This window comes from Ostrinia furnacalis, unplaced genomic scaffold (assembly GCF_004193835.3).
Source record: "Ostrinia furnacalis isolate ACB-3 unplaced genomic scaffold, ASM419383v2 OfSCF7161, whole genome shotgun sequence".
Lineage (NCBI taxonomy): Eukaryota > Metazoa > Arthropoda > Insecta > Lepidoptera > Crambidae > Ostrinia > Ostrinia furnacalis.
The window spans coordinates 475,880-485,585 of record NW_021137400.1 but is presented as its reverse complement, the minus strand read 5'-3'; positions in this window follow the sequence as shown (position 1 = coordinate 485,585).

The following is a 9,706-nucleotide window of genomic DNA, read 5'->3' as shown; positions in this document are numbered from 1 at the left end:
TCACGCTGTAGTAGTCCGAAAGGTAGAACGGGACTTGGAATAAGAGAATGGCAGTGCATGGAATGCGGTACATTCCATNTGTCTAATTATTAGCATAATAAACACTATTTTAAGGGGTTATTAAAGTTTTTGTACAGAAATCTTAGATAATTAAGTGGACTAATACTAGCATAACAATTTTGACACCTAGTTAATATTTTTAATAATCATTTTACTTCAATGGACCTACAAAATACAATGTTTTTTCTTCCAATATGATCTTTATTGCTGTTACATTAAACATTTTAGTTTACGTCCACTTTTTAACAGTGATAAACCCATAAAAACCGTTAAAAAGATGTGGACGAAAACAAAAAACAGCTTTAAATGTTGTTGTGTTTTCGTCCATGACGTCATGAGCAAGCACTGGGGTGGACGAAAACCAAAATTAGCTATTCCTGTAGCTTAGTTTTCGTCCATTTGTCCTTCGACCTATTGAAATATTTTCCTAAATTTAGGTAAGAAACTTATTTAAATCTTTTTGATATCATTTGAAAGCTAACAAAATTACCTTTCAAATGATATACCACAATCCATGGTTACTGTATTGTAGAATTGGTTTTAAGTTAATAATTCAACTGCACCCTTTTTTCTACACAGTGGTCGAAAACTAGCGTACACTAGGACGAAAACTGATTTTTTTGGACGAAAACTAGTGAAATCGCCTCTTTTGCATAAAATATTTTTTATAAAAAAACCCGTGGTATTTACTTATTGTCATATTACACTAATATTATAAAGAGGAAAACTTTGTTTGTTTGGTTGTAATGAATAGACTCAAAAACTATTGGACCGTTTTTATTAAATTCTTTCACCATTCGAAAGCTACATTATCCACGAGTAACAGGCTAAATTTTATTTTGGAAAATAATAGGGTTCCGTAAAATATGTAGGTACCTAATGTAGGCCACGCGCGCGAAGCCGCGAGCGAAAAGCTAGTGGAGTATAAGGTGACAATCGTTAAGTAATTTCACATATAAAAATCATTATTTCATTGCTTGGGGGTCTTGGGGCGAACGATGTATGGACGCAGAACAATATCCTTTATTTTCAAATTTAAGCAAAAAGCATTCTGTGGTTATAAAATACCTATGCTTATTTGCACCTAGTTTATCAATCACCATGTTAATTCCATGCTTTCTATCCAGTCGACTGCTCTAACGACAAGGGTGGGCTGTCGTTGAGATGACAGCGCGAAAATCGTCGGCATCCACTAATTATGACCCTTATGTACCACTATATTGACAAAGTTCTCCGTCTTCGTACGCGATATTGGAAATTTGGCATCTACCATCGGCTGATCTGACATTAGGCGTAGTCTGGCTTTGTTATTCAATTTTCAACTGTATTACCTTGACAATCAGTTCAAAATTGATTACTAGAAAATTATTTGACAGACGATTTCTACTCTCGACAAATGCATTTGAATTAGCCCACAGGTGCGATTGCGGTCAAATTACCTGCCTTGTTATGCATAAAAAAGTTTTCTATGTTTTTTTCGGGTAATTTTCCAAATTTACAGTTTTTTAGAACCTGATTTTCGGGGAAAATATACCGAATTAGTCCAGCACGTCTAAACCTCTGATTCAATTTTAATAAATGATAGAGATAGATTGGTCCTGTAAAAAGGACTGTATGCTACCTTTTCGGCACATTTTGTAACAATCAAAATTAATACAATAAACCCACAGGCTTACGCCTGTATTCACAAACGATGCTTGCTTATGTGAAGCAGCAAATCGAACGCACAGCGTTGAATAGAGCTCTGTGATTGGTTCGTGTGTCACCCTGTGCGTTTACGCACACTGTAAGACATAAGTAGTAACGTTTGTAAATACGGGCGTTAGGCTAGTTCAAAATAATATACTCGTAGAGCTGATATTTCAACGCGATACAAAAACACACGACGTAAACATCACTGAATTTCCCATGAATGAAAACTACCTTCATCATATAGGCAGATGAGTTCCATCCAGCCGGAATGGGAGTAAAACGCAAAATGGCCGCTGTATTATTCATGAATACAGTAAAATTAAAGCTCGCACTCGCAATCAGGGAGAAGTGGCCCTTAATTATACATATATATCTTTGATTTACTGCTCGTTAAACTTGATAATGTAATTAGTGGTTTCGTTATCTTTCGTCTCATTGTTTATTTAATTTTAAATCATATCGCTGTTAATTTTAAATTACAATCGACAGCGCACCAGACTACTTACATTAATTGAAAAGTAGCTCGTAGGTATATCACAGCAGCTTAAGAAGCCGATTAGCAAGCTGTATTGGCAATGGGCAGGGTAGATAGTACGCAGAACTGACGGCCGATGGGGCAGCAAGGTTCTGGAGTGGAGGCCGCGTACCGGAAAACGCAGCGTGGAACGTCCACCCACAAGGTGAACCTGATAAAGGGAGCAGGAAGGCGCTGGATGCAAGCCGCTACCAACAGTGCGATGTAGAAGTCTTTGGGGGAGGCCTATGTTCAGCGGTGGACGTCCTGTGGCTGAAATGATGATGATAAGAAGCCACTTTACGCAGGACTATAACTCGCGGCTCCGTTTCATTGGGCTCCGGTGGACAACGACGGGTTTTAGTGGGTAGCCCACATCTTTAATGAGCAGGCGAGCAGTCCCACATAACCCACTGACTTCAGTGGGCTATTATGCGATAGCTATTGAGTTAATTATCATCTGTTTAAACTCTTTCAAAAAATACGGTTTTGAGCCGGAGGTTACCAACTTCAGTCAGACAGTCTTACCAACTTGCTGTTTCTTTTCAGCAAACAGTTTCTCTTTTCTTCTCTTCATTGTTCGAAGCAGTGGTAGGGTTCAAGCCAACGGCGCCTTTTCAAGGCGAGAGTGAATAGGCACTTACAGGGCAGATATGTACCATCCTAGACTGCATCTCACTTAACACCAGGTGAGATTGCGGTCAAATACCTGCCTTGTCCTGCATAAAAAAAGTATTTCTAGAAAGTGACTTTTAAATTCAAATCTGCGACCTCTATGGTAAAGGTAGTCTTTGTCTGCCGTGGTGTTTTAACTTTTAGCGATTTTTCAGCGTTCCTGCGCCCGTCTGGCCATGTGTTCCATTATGCACGGGGCAGACGATTTATCTGCCGCATATGCACCTATGTAGCATGCAATAGTAAACGTTTTGCAAATATTGGACGAGAAAGTTTAAATAAGTTTGAAAACATACATGATTATAGAGACTCAAACTTCTATCTATGTATTTGGGACGTGTGTCTGGAAGGATCTAATATAGAGCTTTGAACATAGCCGTAGAAATTATTTTTTTCTGCTTCTTATCATGCTTATGGCTTTACTAGGTTTTAAATTTGTCTGTCACGGTAAAACTTTACTCGACTTGGCGAGGGCACGCGTCCCTGTTTAAAAAAGAAGGATAAAAAGTATCCTATGTCCTTTTTCAGGACTCTATAAATACCTATTCACAAATAGCATTTTTCTAGGATGTAATAACCACAACTTCTGCACTAGGCTCGCAGGTCTGTGTCGCAGTAGATGTGTTGAGTAATCATTATCAAATTACGTTTTTACATTTAACTATTCAGCTGCGCTTCCTTATCATCATCATCATCATTTCAGCCATAGGACGTCCACTGCTGAACATAGGCCTCCCCCAATGCTTTCCATGTTGATCGATTGGTAGCGGCCTGCGTCCAGCGCTTTCCCGCTACCTTTACGATGTCGTCGGTCCACCTTGTAGGTGGACGTCCCACGCTGCGTTTTCCGGTACGCGGCCTCCATTCCAGAACCTTTCTGCCCCATCGGCCGTCAGTTCTGCGTACTATGTGCCCTGCCCATTGCCACTTCAGCTTGCTAATCCATCGGGCTATGTCAGCGACTTTGGTTCGTTTACGGATCTCCTCATTTCTGATTCGATCTCACAAAGAAACACCAAGCATAGCCCTCTCCATAGCACGCTGTGCAACTTTGAGCTTCTGTATAAGGTCGCTTCCTTATGAGGGGACTAAAATATAATATTACATGTTTAGACATGACAGCGTAACAAACAGACAGAGAGAGCTTTTATCGCATTCATAATATTGTATAGTTAGGAATACAGACCAAGAGCAGTTTGTTTTGTCTACCTACCCCTCGTTACTCCCTAGCGTCCATTAAATTACTCTCTATTATGAATCCACAACTAATCTGTCCTAGACATGTACTTAAGTAAATTTAACTGCGTCTGCTGCACTGATATTATTCACGCTGTCTAATTAGGAACGCTACAACTGGAGTAATTAAACTAGAGTTGGCTGTCTAAGGTTCGTAGAATGGCTGTACCTAGGTAGGTATTTCCTATGTGTCGGATGATATATACGACAGCACACTAAGTAGGTAGGTATATTATGTAATGATATTACTACTATACACATCATTCTTGTAAAATAGCGATTACAGCTATGTGACCGGCAATTGGACATATTCTTTGAAAGCAGTTACAGTATAACTCATTTCCAATAGATTTTTCTACAACTTGTGGTCGGAAAACGGTTTTTAGTTGTATGGGCGAAAACTCTCCGATTTTAAGCTTACCTTTTAAGTGCACACCACAAATACCTTCTAGTCTTTTCTAGTACCAAAAAACATAGTTACCTTTGAAAGATAATTAGAAGTATAAACTGTCTTCCGTACATTTACAGTTCGTGCGTGGATATCTCTCCTAACTACGGCCCCTCGCCCACGGCGACTTTTTAGGGTTCCGTAGCCAAATGGCAAAAAACGGAACCCTTATAGATTCGTCATGTCTGTCTGTCTGTCCGTCCGTCCGTCCGTCTGTCCGTCCGCTATTTTTTTCCGAAACTATAAGAGCCATACTGTTGAAACTTGGTAAGTAGATGTATTCTGTGAAAAAAAATAATTATATAAATACATATATATCCCCATACTTAGAACTGAAACTCAAAAAATTTTTTTTCGTCAAACACATACGTGTGGGGTAGCTATGGATAGGTCTTCAAAAATGATATCGAGGTTTCTAAAATACTTTTTTTCTAAACCGAATAGTTTGCGTGACAGACGCTTCCAAAGTGGAAAAAAGTTGGTCCCCCCCCCTCTAACTTCTAAAATAAGAAAAAGAAAATCTAAAAAAACATTGATATTACTATAAAAACTACCAACGAAAATTGTTTTGAACGAGATCTAGTAAGATTTTTTTTTAATACCTCGTAAACCGCTTATTACCGCGTAATCTTTCATACAAATAACTTAAATTAAAAAAATAATAATTTTAATTTCATAAATCAATGGTACGGAACCCTTTGTGCGTGAGTCCGACACGTACTTGGCCGGTTTTTTGTAGCAAGCAGTAGTGATTCTGTCGCGCGTTTGCATCGATTCAGTCGCGATGCTGTAGCGCGTTAGTAGCGCGTTAGTAACGCGTTGGCATCGCTTCTGTAGTTTTTTTTTATTTATTTATTGTATGCGTATAGTGCGTTGCAAATGCGACTAACGCGCGTTAGTAGCGATGCTGTCGCTCGTTTACGAAACGCGCGACAGCATCACTACAAAAAGTCGTCGTGAGCGAGGGCCCTTTGTGGTTTTGTGATGAGCATTATTTTTTCTTGCAGCAAATATATTTAATAATATGGGTCACTTATTAAGTTACCCTCAGCGCCTCAGCCAAGTCCGTACCCAAGGTCTTTTCAATACGAAACTCGGCACCCAAAGACACAAAGTTATCTTGTAATTAAATAAACCGCAAGTAGTTGTGCCGTTGAAGCTTCTTCGAGCTTTGGGTTAGAACTTGGCAAAAGCACCAGCAACCAGCAAACTTTATTAATCAAACTTAATGAAATTACTCAGTAACACAACGTTTTTACGAGTACGACTGATGACCTTTATGGTAGACTTTATAGCTTTGAGATGACGACCGCACTATTTATTGCAGTCTGAAGTGTGGTTTTCATTACTGTGGGAAATTAGTTTTATACTGAAAAAAATTAAGCGAATGTCAGTAGAGGACCAAAAAAGTTTTAAGACCATGCCAGTAAAAAAAGTCCAAATCTGTTGAAGAACTGATAAAAAGGCGCAGTTTCGGTAAACGTATACAATACAATATTGCTGTATTGCAAATAACTGGGTGAAACGCTAGAGCACGTAATGAGATCTTATTTTTAGTATATCATTTTCATCATCGTATCATTTAGAGACGTTCCCTCTCTAATTTACTAGAGGCCAAGGATTTTGCCTACACTCCCCACGCGGATTGGAGAGGCTTGATGGTTCACATAATTATTAGTATCTTTACGACATCCACTGGAAGTGTGGAGATGGTCATATTCTACTCAGCCGGAATCACACATCTAGAATTTTAATATTTCAGTATCTAATGCCCGCTTTTACATAACAGGAATTTTGTTTTCATAGGGGTCACTTAAAAATAAGGGATGTGAAAACGGGCATTAGTTACTCGTAAATTAAAATTCAAGCATAAATATTAAAGCAGCTTATAAAACGCTTTCAACACATGAATTTAGAGCGGGCATAATGCACTGCGCTAAAACTTCTCGTGCAGCTGAACTTCGCCGTTAAATATTCAAGGCAGTTTTCATTGAACCTATTCATGCTAACTAATATTATAAATGCCTTTTGTGGTCCTGTTTCTTTGCTTATCTATCTATATTATCAGCCTTTGGTCTTCAAACATGGGCCTATTCTTCAACCTTTCACCGACTTCTGTCCCTGGCCACTTGCATCCAGTTTATTCCAGCTTCTTGCCGGATGTCATAAGTTTGCTTAACCTATACAGGCTTTTTAAGATTTTCACAAATTCTGGACCGCATTTAGAAAAAGCCCACGAAGTTAGGACTTAATACTGTATTTTATCTAATGTGCATAAGTACAAACCTCTCCGTCTATAATGACTGAAGTCTAAGACAGCCGATTTTAGGGGCACAAATTAGGGACCAATTATACAGCCTAAGTACGACAAATCTTCGTCCGTCTTTCAGACAAATATGTCTGCTATTCATCAAAATATTTTTCCAATTCCCTAATGCACTTGTACGACATTCACATTGCGAATAGGTACTTAGTCACGTACATTTCTGTATTTTGAAAGCATTGGAATACCAATAGAGCTGAATATTCATTTGATCTTCTTTTGATTTTCCATTACATAAACTTTCTGACTTGGTACAATTTAATTCCAATAGCTCCTTTCCATCACTGAAAAACAGAAGCAGACTAGCGTACATACCATCTCTAAGAATAATACGAACAGATCGAACAGCTAGGGACTGGAGTTCGCTGCCTGCTGCTGTCTTTCCAAAAACACTAAATCCGAGTCTCCTAAGGTGATAGTGAATAGGTACTCACAGGTCAGGTATGCATCTTAGTCAGTATCTCGCTTAACATCAGCTGTGATTGCGGCGAAATGCCATCGTTCGTTCGTTTCAGCAGAATGACGTCCACTGCTGGACAAAGGTCTCCCCCAAGGATTTCTATAACGACCGGGTCTGCGCTGCCAGCTGCCGTTGGGGCAGAAAAATTCTTGAGTGGCGACCACGGGCTGGAAGACGTAGCGTGGGCAGGCCTCCCACTAGGTGGACCGACGATCTGGTGAAGGTCGCGGGAACAGCCTGGATGTGGGCAACGCAGGACCTGCCATAGTCTGCATAAAAATATATAAAAATATAAATGGAAAAATGCATCGTATATCATACTATACCAAGCCCAAAACACATGGCCAAGACATAAAACCTAGACGGCAAATATTCCGCTCCAGGACGGATAATCCCATTCTTGTATTACAGGCCAATATCCCAGCTGCATTTATCTTCGTACATCAGATACGTCGTAACACCCCGCCATTTTGCAAATATGAACGTAAATACTTTTATTTTTGGGGATGGGACACTGTACGGGTCGATAGTTTTATCGGTAAAAACCAAAAATAAACGGAAATCAATTGGTGATTGAATTGATAGGTTGGCGAAACCTTTAGGAAGTTTTCAATAAGAGTGAGGAGTGAAAAGGTTGGAACAAGAAAACCTTGCCAAAAACTCGGCACTGATCCTGTTCCTCAGCTTAGTTTCTTCGAGCTTCAAGTTGTCCATTATGTTGACTTTCCATCTTTCTGAAGGGCGTCCAGTAGAGTCGACTGCAAAAGTCTTTCACTGTGGATATTTATCAAAAATCGAATTGTCTAAGTTGGAAATTGAATCCACGACCTTTCGCTTGCCGACTTCGACTCTATGCGATCTTATATAATAATCTTCTATTGACAAATAAGTTACTAAGTAACTGCCAAAGTATCGATAAGACATGTTGATAAACATGGAACATCACTATAAGTATTGAATAACGGCAGGCAGGGTTGTAGGTTTACGAGACACGAGATTGTTGGTTCCCACGCGAGATGGCGCTATGCATAACAACGGGAATTATTCAAATTGCACCCTGCAGTCTTATGGCGCACGTTACTTTGCTTTCTTTAGTTTTCGTATCACCATTAAAAACTCATATTCTTTAACTTTATAGATCAATCGACAATCGATTCTATACCTTCAACTGATCAACTTTGTTCCGCCTTAATGGCAATAAATAAGCAGAATTTTTTTTTAATTTCGAACGGGATAAAAAGTATCCTATATCCTTCTCCTGGCTCTAAACTACCTCCCTGACAATTTTCAGCTAAATCGGTTCAGCCGTTCTTGAGTTATACTTAAGTGGAGTAACTAACACAACTTTCTTTTATATATATGTATAGATTTATTAGCCAATAATACCTAGGTATAGGTTTTTACTTAGCCGTGAACACCAGAGAGACATTACATAGCTACTTAGTTACTTCCTTATGTAGGACATCAAAGGAAGGGAAACCACGAAGTTTTAAGTAGGAGCTACAGAGCGATTATTCTTTCAAAGAGGCAGATGAACTCTACCAGACTAAGTTAGAGGCATTCCGGCGGTGATTCGGTACAAGTAAGAAGGGTAGAGCGATAATTTAATAGTGAATAGGCACTTACAGGGCAGATATGTCCCATCCTAGACTGCATCTTACTTAACACCAGGTGCGATTGTAGTCAAATACCTGCCTTTTCTTGCATAAAAAATGTGGGATTTGAGGATGCCACAATAAGGAAGCTAAGTTCCACCTTAGCTTCCTTCCGAGCACGTGCTGTGCTAGAGGACCAAGGTCCATTTGTTATCCATCTCGGTTTTCTATTTATGCTGGTCTCAGAAAAAACTCCGACACCGCGATGCAGGTTTGTAGGCGCTAGTAAGGTTAGCGCCATCTGTTGTGTGATGACTGTAGTTGCGTGTCGATAGACATCGCCATATTCAATTTATCCAATATCTTTGCATTTATAAATTCATATTTCCATTCAAAGAGGCAGCTGAACTCGACCAGACGAAGTTAGCGATAGTTCGAATTATTTAATCCATATTATTAGAAGCTTTGCATTTACAATCCATTCTTCTATCCATCCATATCCTACTCAATACTATGAGTATACTAATCTATTATATAAAAGAAAGTCGTGTTAGTTACTCCACTTATAACTCAAGAACGGCTGAACTGATTTAGCTGAAAATTGTCAGGGAGGTAGTTTAGAGCCAGGAGAAGGACATAGGATACTTTTTATCCCGTTATTTATTGCCATTAAGGCGGAACAAAGTTCGCCGGGTCAGCTAGT